Consider the following 16,120-nt stretch of genomic DNA (forward strand, 5'->3'; position numbering starts at 1 on the left):
ATAGTGTTTCTTCACGGCATTAGAAAAATAACTAAGACATCCATTGAGCTTTATCACTATATCCCCCTCTCCCTTCTGATTTTCAAGAAGGCAAATTGTCTATGTCATACCACCATTTACTTTATAAAAGGCATATAGGAATTTGGGGGGGGGGAGCATAGAAATTTAGAATGGATTTTGCAGGAGGCATAACGTCTCCCTGGTACCTGAAGCTAGCTCCTCAGGTTGCGAATGATCTATCTCCCAGTGACTTTGACTGGTTTGGGCTTGCCCTATGATCATCCCAGAAAGGTTGAGAGTCTCTCCTGGGGTCCTTTGGGTCTCAGAAGGTGCCTTAGGTGACCCCATCATTACATACTCCTTGCCCGAATGAATAGATCAGGACCTGAGAATGTCAACACGTGGCAACCCCGCTTTCTCCATATGCTGTGTGAAGGGCACAGGGCTGTGGCACCAAGGATCTCTCTGGCATGTTACAGATCCTTTCCTCTGGCTCAGAATGGATACGATTCAAGGCCATGTAGAACTTAGCAGACCTGAGACCTACCAGGGTTACTTACAGGAGTGTGGATGACCCATAGACAACTGAGGCTACCCTAGGGATGGTGACCCCCAAGCCAGCACCCCTGAAACCCCTCACAGCATTCATGCAGCAAAAAGCCTCTCTCACACGAGGAATTCTCCACTGTTTGTGTAAGCACGGGGAAGGGGCTCATGAGTCTGGTAAGTTCTGTGAGTTTCTTAAACCTTGTGAATTTTCTCCTCCCCGCAGAGGGAGATGTCCAGTTTAGAGGAAACAGCTACTTTCATTTCCCTTGACTCAGCACCCAGTCCACAGCTTGGGCACTAGTTACTTCCCGTTGCTGTGAGGGACACTTTTTGATGGTTTATTTGGCCAGGAAGAAGGCCCCGGTGGTGGCTACAGCCTGAAGCTGAAAGATCGAGGTTCAGCTGCAAGTGCTAAGCAGAGAAACAAACTGGGAGTAGGGTGTGGTTATGTACCCACAAAACCTGCTCCCCCAAGGCCTGCTCCCCATGTCTTACTTCCTCCAGCAAGGCTACACGACCTAAATATCCCACACCCCCAAAGCCACCGGCCAGTTGGGCTGCCCTGAGTATTCTAATGCCTGAGCCTGTGGGGTGGTTCTCCGTTAGACCCCCCCCCCCCCCTAGTTTCCTTGCAGTTGGATGTGAACTGTGGAAGGCTTGGTTGGTGCCTGACTCATGAGAGTACTAAACTCACCAGTGGGTTTATTCACGGATGACATCGTCATGGTTGATGGGTTCTTAGGAAGGACAATCCAGAGGGAGGAAGGGGGTCACTCAGGGTGCATCTTGGAAGGACATACTCTCTCTCTCTCTCTCTCTCTTTTGATAAACAATTTTCTTTTTTTTAATTTATTGATATATTTATTTACATTTCAAATGATTTCCCCTTTTCTGGACCCCCACTCCCCGAAAGTCCCATCAGTCCCCTTCCCTCCCCCTGTTTTCCCACCCAACCCTTCCCACTTCCCTGTTCTGATTTTGCTCTATACTGCTTCACTGAGTCTTTCCAGAACAAGGGGCCACTCCTCCTTTCTTCTTGTACCTCATTTGATGTGTGGATTATGTTTTGGGTATTCCAGTTTTCTAGGTTACTATCCACTTATTAGTGAGTGCATACCATGATTCATCTTTTGAGACTGGGTTACCTCACTTAGTATGATGTTCTCCAGCTCCATCCATTTGCCTAAGAATTTCATGAATTCATTGTTTCTAATGGCTGAATAGTACTCCGAAAACTAGGCACCTCACTTCCAGAAGATCCTGCTATACTACTCCTGGGCATATACCCAAAAGATTCCCCAGCATGTAATAAGGATACATGTTCCACTATGTTCATAGCAGCCCTATTTATAATTGCCAGAAGTTGGAAAGAACCCAGGTATCCCTCAACAGAAGAGTGGATGCAAAAAATGTGGTATATATAGGACATACTCTCTTAGGACTGCTTCTCCTTTCTTCTTGCTTCCTGTCCTCCTTGAGGAGAGCAGCATTGCCTCTCTACATTCTCCAGCCTTCGTGTTCCAGTTCCCACCACCTAAAAGCAGACTATGGGTCCAATCCCTGGAACCATCAGCCCAAATAAATACTTTTACAATGTTTTATCTCAGATGTTTTGTCACATGGCAAAACAAACAAACAAACAAATAAAACAAGCACCACTAACAAAATCCCTGGCTAGAACACCCTTTCCTCATTGGGTTGTGTCTGCAGCACTCGACCACACTTGAGGCTTCCTAATCCCTGGGTCCTGACCACACAGGTTGCCGGGCATCCGGTCACAGCATCCTTCATCAGTTGCGGAAACTTTCCTTTCCCATGTAAACTGGCCTGGGAATCAAAGTGTGGCATGTGGAGATCTTGCTTCACACAGCAGAGATTCCAGCATGTTGGAGGCCTGGCTCTGTCCACCCCCAAGCTGGAACTCAGTTTCTCGGGCTGGGTTCTGGCAGCCTTGGTGCCAAATGGGAAGGGGGTCCTTACCACCCACCTGCTGATGGATCTGCTGATCTGCAGAAGGAAGAGAGCTGTAAGTCTGTCACCTGTAAGCATATGGCAGGGGTTATTAGGCATGCAAATTTTATGCATGAAATTCAAGCAAGGAAGGAGAGGCCCCTGAACTTTATGACTGTGGATGAATTATGTGTGAGCTGTGTACCTAAGTAACGTGCTATAGATCCAGAATATCTGCCAGGTTTTTTTTTTTTTTCTTTCTAGAGGGGAATCGCTATCTCCATCCTGCAGGGGGGTTGCTACCTCTCCATAGACTCTGGCTTATCATTGCTTTCTCTCTTGCTTCTCCTTTCTTCTTGATCACCACTGACAGTACAGTTATTACATGTCATGTTCCACACCAGGCACCGGGAAGGAAATGACTTGCGGGGCACCTGGCTTCTGCTCCCACAGGCCCTGGGAACTGGTGGCAATGAACACACACTTGGATCCCACATCTCCCAACTTCCATCTCTGCCTCTGTATCTCCTAGCCTGGGCAAGTCTGGGCAAGTCTGGGCAAGCCTGGGCAAGCCTGGGCAAACCTGGGCAAGTTTCCTCCATACATCTGTCTATCATAAGCGAGACCAGCAGTGATGCTTATGTTCCAATCTTTGTTGATGCCAATTGCACATGGCACACATGTGAGGGGAGCATGTAGCATCAGTCCAGGGAGACATCCAGGCAGGGCAGGAAGGAGCTTGGTTTTGGGGGGTTCTCATGGAAAGGGAGGCTGAAAATGTGGCCCCTCTTTCTCAGCCCGTGTTGGGATCTAGAGGAGGGAGGGCAGCCTGTCTGAGTGGATATGAACAAAGGAGGCTGGTGTTTTATTTGAGAAGGTTCTAGAAACAACAGAGAGGCAATTGAAGCTCTCAACATGGTTACCTCAGCTCTTCAGCCAGTGAGAGAGCGTGGCAGGCAGATGTATCACCCAGAAGAAAGCCTTGGAAAGGACCTGGTGGGAGAAGGGAATGCTCTCGTGTATAGCTGACCACCACGAAATCTTCTAGGCTCTGTGGAAAATGGAGAGCTATATTGAGATGCCCAGATATCAAGTCGCGTTAGCATGACAGGAGGCAGAGTGTGTTTGGCAGGCAGGACCTACGTCTCAGGAGCAACAGGCATGCTCAGCTCTGCATTCTGGACTCCGAAGAACAGCACAAGCTGAGCCCCATCACCTGCTCAGGTGAGGCTTCCATGGCCTCTCCCGCCAGGTCAGAGTCAGGGAGCAGTCTTCAGGACACCCCACCAATGGCCATACACCTTGAGCCCATTCTTCCTTCACTGCCACCCGTCCCCTGCCCCGAGTGGCTCTTGACGTCCCTCAAGCCTGTGACGGCTTTTCTACCCTCTGTTTTCTGGCTTTACCTGGTAGGATCCAGTCAGAGGCTGCCATGGAGTTTACAGTGCCCAAGACACAGAAGCTCTTGCTCAGCCTTTCTCTAGTGTGTGGGGTGGGGTGGGTGGCGACAGTTACAGCTGAGACTCAGAGCCATGGAGGGAGACCCAAGTTTCCAGTGAATCTACACAATTGCACCATCTCTATTCTGTCCTCTGGATTCCTCTACTACACATTTCTCAGAGTAAATGTCACTCGGAGTGATTAATTGTGAAAATATGCACTGCTTTATAACAAGGTCAGAATTAACTTCTGTAAAGCCAAGCTCAGAATTTGCCATTTTTCCATTTTTTTTGCCCCCCCCCCCAAAGGAGTGTGGCCAGAAGTATAAATCCATTTTCAAATGTCAGTTAAAAGAAAAAAAATCCAAATACTGCCATCTTGTCTGCCTTGCAAAGGGGGCATTTAGCCAGGGTTTGACTGGGTGAACTCTCTGTGTCTGTCTGTCTGTCCATGTTTCTCTGGAATGTCATTCAACCTAGCAAGGCTTACTTCGTAAGTAATCAGTGAGTTCTGTGTGGGCAGAGATGGGAGCCCTGCTCTGGGGCCAAATTCTCCAGAGGTGGAGGAGACCCTTAGAGAACTGACTTTGGTGGAACAATGAGACCAAGTCTACTGGGCGGGGCAAAGATGCGGCCGAGTGGGGGAATGTATGCACAGCAAGACTCCTGAAAACATTGAGAGGCTAGTTTGGGATTTGAAAAAAGGATTATGTGGAGCTTTGTGAAGGAAGGGGCAGGGTCAGGAGTCAGGAGTCAGAGGACTAAAGGGGTGTCAACCTGTTCAGTGGAGGTGCAGTGGCTAGCAGGGGGAACGGGAACAGAAGAACTGTCAGTCCTCTCCGGAGTTATTAATCACCAGCTTAACAGGCTCTAGAGTCACCTGGAATAGTAGCCTCAGGGCATTCCAGCAAGGGAGTGTCTGGGTGGGCTGCCTGAGGTGGGGAGAAGTTGGCAAATGGGAGTAGTGGATCTTGAAGATCAGGGTCACTGCTCATTGACTGTGGCTGTAGTGTGACCAGGGGCCTCACGCTTCTGCCACCACAGCTCCTGCCACTCTGATGGACTCTTCTCCAAATTGTGAGGCAGAAACAATTCTTTAAGCCGTCCTTCTTTAAGCCGCCTGATTGGGTGTTTTGCCTCAGCCCTGGAAGTAACTAATACACTCAGCAAGTGACCTTCCCACCACACATCCTACCCAAAGCACTCCCAGTGCGCGTGCTCAGACATAAGGCAGGCTTGTCAGAAGAAGATCGTGGTGACCACAGGTTGAGCAGGGTTTGGTTTCCCTCACGGTACCCTTACCAACCTCCAATGGTTGCTCCGTCCAATGGAGAAAGATCTGTGTTTGTGTTCCCCAAACCCCAAAGCAGAAGTCAGTTGAAACTGCCTGTGAATGCCTGTAAAAGACTTCCTCTCAAATAGTCCAGGTCTGCACAGCTAAGGCTGAGGGGGAAGCTCTCATACTGTGTGTTTCTCTTCCCGTGCTGCCTCCTGGAGCTAATAGCTGGGCATTTTCCTGTATCTGGGCTGATCTGTGTTTTCCCATGCCAGCCTATGAGGCTGTTGGAACTCTGTCTTCTGTTTCCACGAGCGTCAGGCACATAGCTCATGCAGGTTACTTTGCTGCTGCTGTGATGAAACACCATGACCAAAAGCAACTCAGAGAAGGTAGAGTTTGTTTTGGTTTATGTTTCCAGAGGGGGGTCCATCATGGCAGGGGGCAAAGCATGGCAGCAGAAACAGAAAACTGTGGACATCTCAGCTACACACAAGGAGACGGAGGAGGGAGAGAGAGAAAGAGAGAGAGGCAGACAGAGAGGAGGAAGGAGGAAGAGGGAGGGAAGGAGAGAGAGCAAGAGAACAAACAAGGTTACAACCCCTCGAAGCCCACCCCCATCATCCCTAGCAAGGCTGCATCTCCTAAAGGTTCCATAACTTTTCCAAATACTGGGGACACATCTTTGTTCAAAGACATGTGCCTATGGAGGACATTTTCCATAATCTGATATGATTTGGGGGAGGTTTTGAAATATCATATAGTTTGGCCATTTGGGTGTCTGTTCTGAATTTCCTAGTTGGGTCCCTCCTATGCATTATCCTCTGGGTTGGTCTTTTGCCTCTCTTGTTTGTAGAAGATCCTGTTGCTCCAGCATCTGGGATGATGGTACAGTAGGTCAAGTGCCTGCCAGATAAGTCCAAGGACTTGAGCTTGCATTACCAGAACCCGTGGAAAGTCAGCGGCAGTGGTGTATGTCTCTGTAGTGCCAGGGCCCTAATGAGATGGAAAGCAGGCTCAGAGGAATTTCAGGAAGAGGTTAGCCAGTTAGCCTGGCATTTGCAATCTGGTATTTGCAGCAGTGAACAAGAGACCCCATCTTAGACAGGGTGGTAGGTAAGGATGAGCACTCAAGGTTGCCCTCTGCCTGCCTTAGCAGCCCTCTCCAGCACCCTCCCTCTTAAGGTAGCAAGACCACTACAGTGTGCTGTAGCATGGCCACAGCTTTGCTCTGTCAGACTTCCCACCCCAAGGAGATGCTCAGAGCAATTCCTATCCCTAAATGATATCACCAGTGTTTGTGGGGCCACTCAGGCGACCGGGAGATTTTGTCCCATGACCATGATGGTGCCAGTTTCCTTGCTTTGCCCCAGAATTCACACTTGTGCTTGATAAACATGCCTGTACAGCTATCACTGTCTCCCAGGCACAGACCTAGGCTGGGTCTGTAGATGCATCAGGAATAAGGGGGAAGAGGCCCACCCCAGAAGCAGGGGACACATGGCGAACTTGGCAAAGGGAGACACAGGATGAGGCCAGGAACCTGTGAACTACAGAGGAAAACACACGGAGAGGTTTTAGAATCAGAATGGCCTCTGTGAGGTGCTCCTCAGAATCCATCAGAGACCTGGGTGGGTGGCAGCAAGCGGGGTTGAAGAGGAAGAAGGATGAAGAGGAGGACTGCAGGCACCCAGATCTGGGTGGCAGGATGCTGCACAGCAGAAATCACTCTGCTAGAGAGGTTGGGGAGTCCACTGTTTAAAGATGGAGGTGGGCTCCCAGTTTGCTCTCAGATGGACTAAAGAGCCACCCGGAGAAGCTCAGGAATTGTGTACCCTCTGCACCATCCACTTCCTCTCCTTCTTGCATTCTTCCTCCTGCACACTGGTTCACATCCAGTCCTCTCCTACTCATTCACACCCCCATCACACTTACCCACTCACCCACTCGCACATCCATGCATCCATGTGTGTACTTTCTTACTTCTTCCATCTGTTGTTTAACCCTTCATCCACATATCTAGTTACACACCTATCCATCCATCAACTGAACAAAGACCAACATATGGTTGGGTATGGATGGATGGATCAATGAATCATTGATGGATGGATGGATGGATGATGGATGGATGGGAGGATGGATGATGGATGGATGGATGGATGGGAGGATGGATGATGGATGGATGGATGGATGGATGGGAGGATGGAAGGAAGGATGGATGATAGACGAATGGATGATGGATAGATGATGAATGGATGATGGATGGAGATGGAAGGATGGAAAGATATCTAGTCACACACCATCCATCCATCCTTCCATCAATCCTTTTTCATCCTTCTATCCATCATCATTTATCCTTCCATCCATCATTCATCCATCCATCCATCTATCATCCATCCTTCCATCCTCCCATCATTATTCCATGCATCCATCCATCCATCTATCATCCATCACCCATCCTTCTATCCTTCCATCCATCATCCATCCATCCTTCCATCTCCATCCATCATCCATCTATCATCCATCCATTCATCTATCATCCATCCATCCATCATCCATCCTTCCATCCATTATCCATCATCCATCCACCCATCCATCATTCATCACCCATCACTCATCCTTCTATCCTTCCATCCATCAATCATCTACCCATCTATCCATCCTTCCATCCATCCTTCTATCCATCCATCATCCATCCATCCTTCCATCTAAATCCATCATCTATCCATCCTCCATCCTTCATCTATCATTCATCTATCCATCCTTATGTCTCCATCCATCATTTATTCATCATCTATCCATCATCCATCCATCCATCCATCATCCATCCTTCCTTCCATCCTCCCATCCATCATCCATCCATCCATCCATCCACCCATCCATCTATCCATACCCATCCATACATTGGTCTTTCTTCAGTTGTCTTTCTTCTGAGTGTCTGCTCATACACAATTTGTTCAGGTACTTGCCCATAGGAATTAAGCTTTGCCAAACATAGCTTTGGTGAACACAGGCCTGGGGCTGGCTAACAAAGAGGAGAGCATAGCTATTTACTCTCCTGCATTCTTCTTCCCTTTTCAGAATTCTCTTCCTTGGCTGGAGAGAACACTCAAGGCATCCAGGCCTTTGGAAGGGTGGCTTAGAAGGCTTTGGTCATGTGCCTTACCCAGGCCAAATTTCTCCGATGATGGGGCCATGGTGTGGCATAAAAACTGTTCAGGGCTTCCCCTCATAGTTATAGCCAGAAAGCTTCATGGAGAAGCCAGGTTGAGAATCTAGATAGATTGGAACCGGGCATGATACTGTCCTGATGTGTCTCATTTCTGCTTCTAGCAGTAATTGGCTTTCAAAAGTGTCTTGGGAATTACTGGTCAGACACCTCTCCTCTTGGAGGGAGATTCCAAGGCTCCATCAGTTACCTGTAACACTGGAGAAGTTACAAGGGTCATGGCATGGTAAATGTCAGCTGCTGCTGAGTTCACCAGCTCTGGGCTGTGCAGCACAGTAGACTCTGGGCTCTCAGCATGCCTGGGCTGGATACCTGGGCCTGACAATTGGTCAGTGGTGCTTAGGGGGAACAAGGTAGATTCAGGCTTAGAAGCTCTTGCTTAGAGCTTCCCTCTGTGGTCCAATCAGGGACATGCCCCTCGAGATCTGTGTGGAGCAGGGAGCAGCCGGGGTGGCAGAGGTGACTACAAATTTTTGTTCAATTGTCCCAGCACGTGACACGAGGAGAAACTTGCCTAGAAGATGGGGCAGTCTAAGCTTGGAGCTGCAGGGCCATATTCTCTATATCCTGATAATTTTTATACCTCAGATGAGTTCCGAACAGACATTTCATTATCTGGTGGTCTATGGATAAAAAGCTTAACTATTCTACTTAGATTTTCTAATTAAGAGTGGTGCTCTAGTCCCAGAGAGACAAGGTTGGCAGAGGCCTCCATATCTGAAGGCTGTTAGGATGCCCCTCACAGGCGCCAAGCTGTTTGCTCTCCAAGTCCTGTGTCCCTCTTCAGTGTCTGTGTTGGCTCGTCTCCTCCAAGGACTGAGTCATGTGCTTCTCCTGTTTATGCAACATCTATCTCAGAAGCTGGCCCCTGTCCTGCTATGAGGACTCCATGTTGAGCAAAACCATATGCAGCCCCTGCCTGTCTCCAAGGATTTAAATGGAATAAGAAAGATGTGTAATGCTTGTGAAATATAAATATAGGACTTCCCCTGGAATGAGCATAGGGAGACACACATCCCGGAGCTATGAAGGAGGGAAGCAGGACAAACTGACTCTTGTGGAGGGAGAAGTAAGGAAGCCTTCCTGGAGGAGGTGAGGCTTGCTCAGCAAGTGAAGAGGGGTGCATAGGCTATAGAGGAGTGGGTGCTGTGAGCACGGACAGGGGCTGTGGGGAGTGCAAAAGAATGTAAGAAAGTTCTGCAGCTACATTACCACAGCGTAAGTAGAAGCAGCCACAGACGAGGCCCCCTGCCCACCTGCCCACCTGCCCACAGAGCCCAGGCATGCTCTATTCCAGCATGGTCTCGGCTCTCTTATTCTCAGCTCTGTCCAGCAGACCTGGCTTTTCTGTCCTCAGGAGCTGGCTGCTGTCTGGGGAGACACCTGTCTCAGGCACATATGCTTCTAGAGGTAAAATCAGACGCACCTGGTCTTTCAGAACGCAACTGTATTCTGACCCCTCCCCATCCTCTTCTTCCTTCCTCCCTGGCTTCCTCCCACTCACCTCCACAGAAGCCACATTGCCTCCAGAGCCCCCTGCACCAGGAAATATATCAAAAAAAGGACCACTTGGGATGGAAGCAATTCACCATGGCAACTGCACGTTTCCCAGGTGTCTACCGAGTGTGCCAGGCCCAAAGCTGCCAGAGGCCAACGCTCAGCCTGGGGTTCCTTAAATACCCAACTTCCTGAAGGAAGTTCAACTCTTAAAGAACTTCAGGCATGCACACAGGTTGAGCCAGGGCTCCCTCCCAGACTTTATTCCCACTTTGCAAAGTCTCAGATAAGCAGAGACAGACAGACAGATGGATGGCTGGCAGGGCAGGGCTGGTGAGATCCAGCCTGCCAAAGTTCTCTGCCTGTCAGCATTTAGCGCCCTGAACTGTTTTCCCATGTGAGTCTCGGAGATTTTTGAACCACATTAGAATAAACAGAATTCTGAATTATCTTCTCAGTAGTACATGAAACAACTGTCTGTCACCCAAAGGAAGCAGGGGGCAGGGGGAAATGATGAATTTCTAAGGTAAAAATCCTAAGAAGGGGAAGCATTTCACTCCACAGGCAGCTCCCCCACCACAGGTCCCATGGCCAAGGCTGACTGGGAGAGTGGGAGCTGTCCCCCAGGCCCACCTTGAGGCTCTAGGAAACCTTCACTCATTGGCTCCTGCAGAGATCCGAAATCAAGGATGCTCTCTGGTGTGGATGCAGACCTCCGTGAATGATGCATGGAACGGAAGCCGGTGGCTGGCGCCAGGGTGAGGCCTTATAAAATATTCAGGCTACTCACAAGGACTGCACGCTTCTGACCAAATCTCCACAGCTGGCCTTTGAAGATGTGGTTTTTATAGGAAGCTTTGAAAATTCTCATGTCCTGTCTCCCTTTGTTTCCTGTTTCCTCCCAAAGGCAGCGCCTGCTAGGTGGTGTCCCTAGGGATGCCGTTTCGGGCCTTGGTCATAATGACCTCATGCCCTTAGCGCCCTACCCACCACAGGCACAGCAGTCTTCCCTCACGTCTTTGGTGGCTATAATCTATTCCTATACTACAGGGCTTTTGCACAGGCTCTCCCCACATTCTTACACTGGCCTCGAATGGATCCTTCTAGAACATTCTAGAACTGGAAGCTTCTCAAATGCCCCTCTTCAAGCCTTAGCTCTGATGATCTCCCCAGAGACAAAGCTTTCCTTGACTCCTTCACGTCTGTGACTCTAACCCTGTCAGTGTCAGGCGCTTGTTTTTCTGACTTCCAGTGTCTTTCGGCTGGGCCGACCTTTATGCCTCATAGGGCTCCAGGGAGCAAACACAATTCTTGCTGCAAGGGAGGAATACATTTATCCATAGCCAAATGTGAGTAATCATGGCTTTGAAACGTGGATTCAAGGACCTCTATAGTCACGGAGCCACAGGCAGCCACTGGTAGGGACCTTGGGCAGGCAGCTTGCAGCACAGGGGAGGCGGGGCATCGTAGGGACTACCCAATAGGAGCGGGAGGAAGCTGCTGACGTTGCAGGCCAGACAGGAAGTTCAGTGGGTCTTTCCACTTCAACTAAGCTAATGTAGATAGTGCCTCACTTTAATATTTGTGTCCATGGTGATTCTGCATTTCTTCAAGTTGATGAGATTGGTTATCGCGGCAGGCGTGGTCAGGGATTAAAACTCTGTCATAATTTGTTTTCTGTTGCTATGATAAGCACTATGCCAAAAGCAGAACGAGGAGGAGAGGGGTTCTTTGATGTGATCTTCCCAATCACAGCCTGTCATGAAGGGAAGTCAGGTTGAAAACTCCAGACAGGAACCTGGAGGCAGACTCCGAAACTGAGGCCACAGAGGCACACTGCTTACTCGATTCTGCTTGCTTAGCCTGATTGTTCTCCTATCTGCCCCAGGGCTGGAAGTGCCAACTGTGAGCTGGACCCCCCCAATATCAATTATTAAACAGGAAAATTGCCCACAGGTTTGGGGGGTGGCTATTTTCAATAGCGGCACCTCTTCCCATGTAACTCTACCCTGTGTCAAGTTGACAAAACCCAAGCAAGACCCAGCCCTGCACAGCTCCCTCCCTACTTGCTAGATGCATCCATAGCGACTCTCACAACCAGCTTTCTCCCCAGACCTTGGCCCTTCGTCCATAGCAAGCTTTGAGGGGCAATTAGTGAAACCGTTGACATCTTCCCTGAGAGTTCCAGGGTCAGGAAAACTAATTAACCTCCGTCTTGCATTCTGAGCAGTAAAAACAGCTACAGCCAAGCCTGGAGTGAGGCAGAGATAGGGGGCTGGGGGAGAGAGGGTGAAGTAAGACCATCTTTGCTATACTTCTTAAAAGAAGATTGGGAAGGAATCGTTTTCTCGGTAAGACAAACTGGGTGGAAGACATCGCACAAGGCAAGAACTGCCCGACGCAGGCGCCACTGCAAGGATGCTCTCAAGGCCTTTTGCTCAAAGCCTTGGTTCCTTGCTTGGGCCTCCAGGGTAACCACAGGCAGGCAGGCTGAAAGCCTGGCTCTTCTGCCTCCAGAGTGTGTTTGTCTCCTTCCCTTTGGGTCCAACACCTAAGCTCACCACGGTCGTGGTCATCACCCGGAGTCTGTCTGACCTATGTTACCCACTTTTAGGGCTGAAGGCCCAGAGACCAGCCAAGGACCTCAACCTGCAGCAACTATGGTATCCAGGAAGACCAGACCCCCACCTCAGATGAGGGTCCTTCTTAGTGAGGGTGGGTCTGCTCTGGGGCAGTGCTCACTGCTGAGCCTGGCGTATGCTCTCAAGCGATGATGTCTTCTGACCACTGCGCCCACCCACAGAGGAGACAAGGGAAGCCAGTCCACCTTTTGACAAGGATTGTTTAAGTACATATACTTTTTGCCCCTGACTTAATTGTTCCTCTTCTGAAGCTCAAGTTCCTGTCAGCACCCCAAAGACACTCTTGGGGATCATTTTTATCTAGTCCCCTCAGCAGCAGTGGGACAGGAACAGAGACACGGCTGCTCATGGTTACACAGGACTGCACAATGGTTGCACAATGGCCCCCGAAGCAGCCTGAGGTTCTCTATTCAGAGGAAGCAGGAGACTCAGCTTGGCTGCAGAAAAGGCTCTCAGGAGGAATCCATCTGAAGCCTACTTAGAATTCATAAGCAGGAGAGTTTAACACAGGTTTAAGCGCAGCACCCCAAAGCGAGGCTGTGGGATTCCACAAGGTTGTGATTTGGTGTCTGTATGTTAGTTGGGTACATGGGTGGCTTCTGAAGTCACACCTCACAGGCCGCTGGCTTTTGTCTCAACTTTCAGCCACGACAAGTGGCTAAGGTGAACAACCACTGACCTAAACAGGAGGCAGGCACACAGGATGCCACTGCAGAAAGCTGGCCAGCCTGTGGTCAGCTGAAAGCTCAGAGCCCTGTGCCCTTCTCCCCCTGAAGACACAGTAGTGAGTGGCCAAGAAGCAGGGAGGTCTGTCGGTGGAGAGACATGACCTTGTCCTTTGTGTAAGGGGATGGTTGAAAATCTTTCTAAAGTGATTCATCAAGCAGCAGAATGGGGAGAAGATATGGGGTTTTAAAAAGTGGGCCAATAAGAATGGACAAGGAGGAAGATGGGCAAGCAACCAGTGGAGCTGAAGATGAGCAAGGTGGTGTCATTTGTCCATTGAGAAAACCACACTGGGGGTAGAAGGACAGCTCAGCAGGTGAAGAAGCCTGCTCAAGCCTGAACAGGGGAGAGCCAAACCAGGTCCCCAGGGCGGAAGGAGAAGATGGTCTCCTCACAAGCTCTCCTCAGACTTCCATATGCACAGACATAAACAAGCGAACAAACAAGTGTAATAAACGAAAATGCCATGATGAAGCTTCATGCTGTATCAACTGAAAACATTAAACAAATAAGACAAGACGCGCAGGAACCGGGGGATGGGGAAAAGAAGCTATAGTTGCAATCAAACACAGGACTCATGTGCTCGGCACCAGGTACTGTGATTCTCCCTAACACCAGAGGGGCTGGTCCTCCCAGGGACACACAGGGTCCTCCCAGGGACAGACACATACATACCCACATACACACACACCACACACACACACATACACACACACAGATCCTCCCAGGGACACACAAATGGTCTTCTCAGGGATACACACACACACACAGGGTCCTCCCAGGGATAGACACACACATACCCACATACATACACACACCACACACCACACACACACACACACAATCCTCCCAGGGACACATACATGGTCCTCCTAGGGATACACACACATGGGGTCCTCCCAGGGATACACACAGGGCCCTCCCAGGGACACACGCAGCATCCTCCCAGGGACAGACACAAACATACACACACACACACATACACACACACACACACACACACACACACACACACGATCCTCCCAGGGACATACACATGGTCCTCCCAAGGATACACACACACACAATCCTCCCAGAGACACACACATGGTCCTCCCAGGGACACACGCAAGGTCCTCCCAGTGACATAGGGCTGGTGCTCGCACACTGTTTTACCAGGAGAGAAAGCAGTCCGAACTGTACCCCAGTGCTGTTTTCACTATACTACCCTACCAAGGGACCAGCTTCTATTTCACCGGGTCTAACCCACTTTGGATGAACTAGATCAGCTGTGGAGAACCCTGTGTGTGTCCCTGTGAGGACCCTGTGTGTGCGTTCCTGTGAGGACACTGTGTGCCTTTGTGTGTGTGTTCACATGTGAACATGTGAACATGCCTGTTTGAGCATGCAGAGGCAGGAAGAGGACATCAGATTCTTCCTCTGATTTCTCTTTGCCTTACGATTGTGACAGAGTCTCTCACTGAATCAGGGCTCAGCATGTTTGGCCACACTGAATGACCAGTGGACTTCCAGGATCAGCAGCTGCGCCTCCCAGCGGGGTTACAAGCATGCACAGCTGTCCCTGGCTTTTCCTGTGGGCATTCAGGATTTGAACTCGGGGCCTCACACGTGCATTGCAGGTGCTCTTACCCACAGAGCATCTCTCTAACCCCAAGAGACCATTCTTTCTCTTACTAAGTTTCTGGCTTCACGGGTTCGCTGCCCACCCACGGTAGGTCTTAGACCCTTCTGGCACAGGTCTGAGAATAACATTGTAAATAGCGCCTGTGAAGATTAAGATGCACGGCTTGCCCATCTGCAGATAAGTGGCTACTTCCAAGTCTTTGAAGAATACTTTCAAGATAAAATATGTACTTGTTGGTTCTGGAGGTTCTTAAAAAGTCCTGAATCTTCACAGATTCGCTGGAGAGGAGGGGGTGTTTCATGTAAAAACGTGCTTTTCCTTGACATTTAGAGGTCTTGCAAAGTGGCTTATTATAGATCTCGTGGACATCTTGATATTTAATTAAATTTCAGAAATATATTCTCTGCGCTCATCGGGAGGAATATGAAGAATGTATTTACTGGCTCTCTATTTGTTATGCTTTTTCTGTTCCTAACACAAAATTATCAGTTGGAAGTAAGTCATCAGAGGCACTTAAACATTTTCAGGGCCGGAAATCTAATTAACCCCAGCAACTGTGCTTAAAATGTAGAATAATACAGACAAGTCCTTACAGGCAGCACGGGCAAGATTCGGCCTTGTGAAATGTTTACGACGATGGTTTTTAAACTGACCTTTAATGCCTGTTTTCAAAAGGCGACGGAGACGGGAGTGATTGGGAGCCGTTTGCTGAGTTCTGGCCTGCTGCATTTCAGAAAATGATTGCGGCCGGATTTGTGAACCATTTCCCAAGCTTACACTCCAACAGACTGAATTAAGAGACGTCCATAGTCAGTGATCTCCCAGAAACAGCTTTCTCTCCATTTAAACCTGAAATCAGTTTATAAACTATCTGGAGACAATTACATTCTCAGTGTCTCACTGGAGGGGCAGTTTAACAGGACTATGTTACCTTCCATGGAGGAAATGGTCCCAAGGTGCCCTGTGGTCACCCAACCCCTCACCCCCTGGTTGATGTAGGTGCACAGGTTGGCTGGCTAGCTAGATAAAAGGATCCATCTCTCTTTGCCTCATCATCGTTGCCATAACAAATGTGCGGCGCCAGGTCCTGCCGCCTTCCGTGGACTCTGGGGATCTACTCAGGTCTTGGTACTTGGGTGACTTAGGACATTATAAAGTGTGCTGCCTTCTCTTCTCATGGATTCTAGC

The sequence above is a fragment of the Apodemus sylvaticus genome, chromosome 5 (assembly GCF_947179515.1).
Source record: "Apodemus sylvaticus chromosome 5, mApoSyl1.1, whole genome shotgun sequence".
In the NCBI taxonomy this organism is placed as follows: Eukaryota; Metazoa; Chordata; class Mammalia; order Rodentia; family Muridae; genus Apodemus; species Apodemus sylvaticus.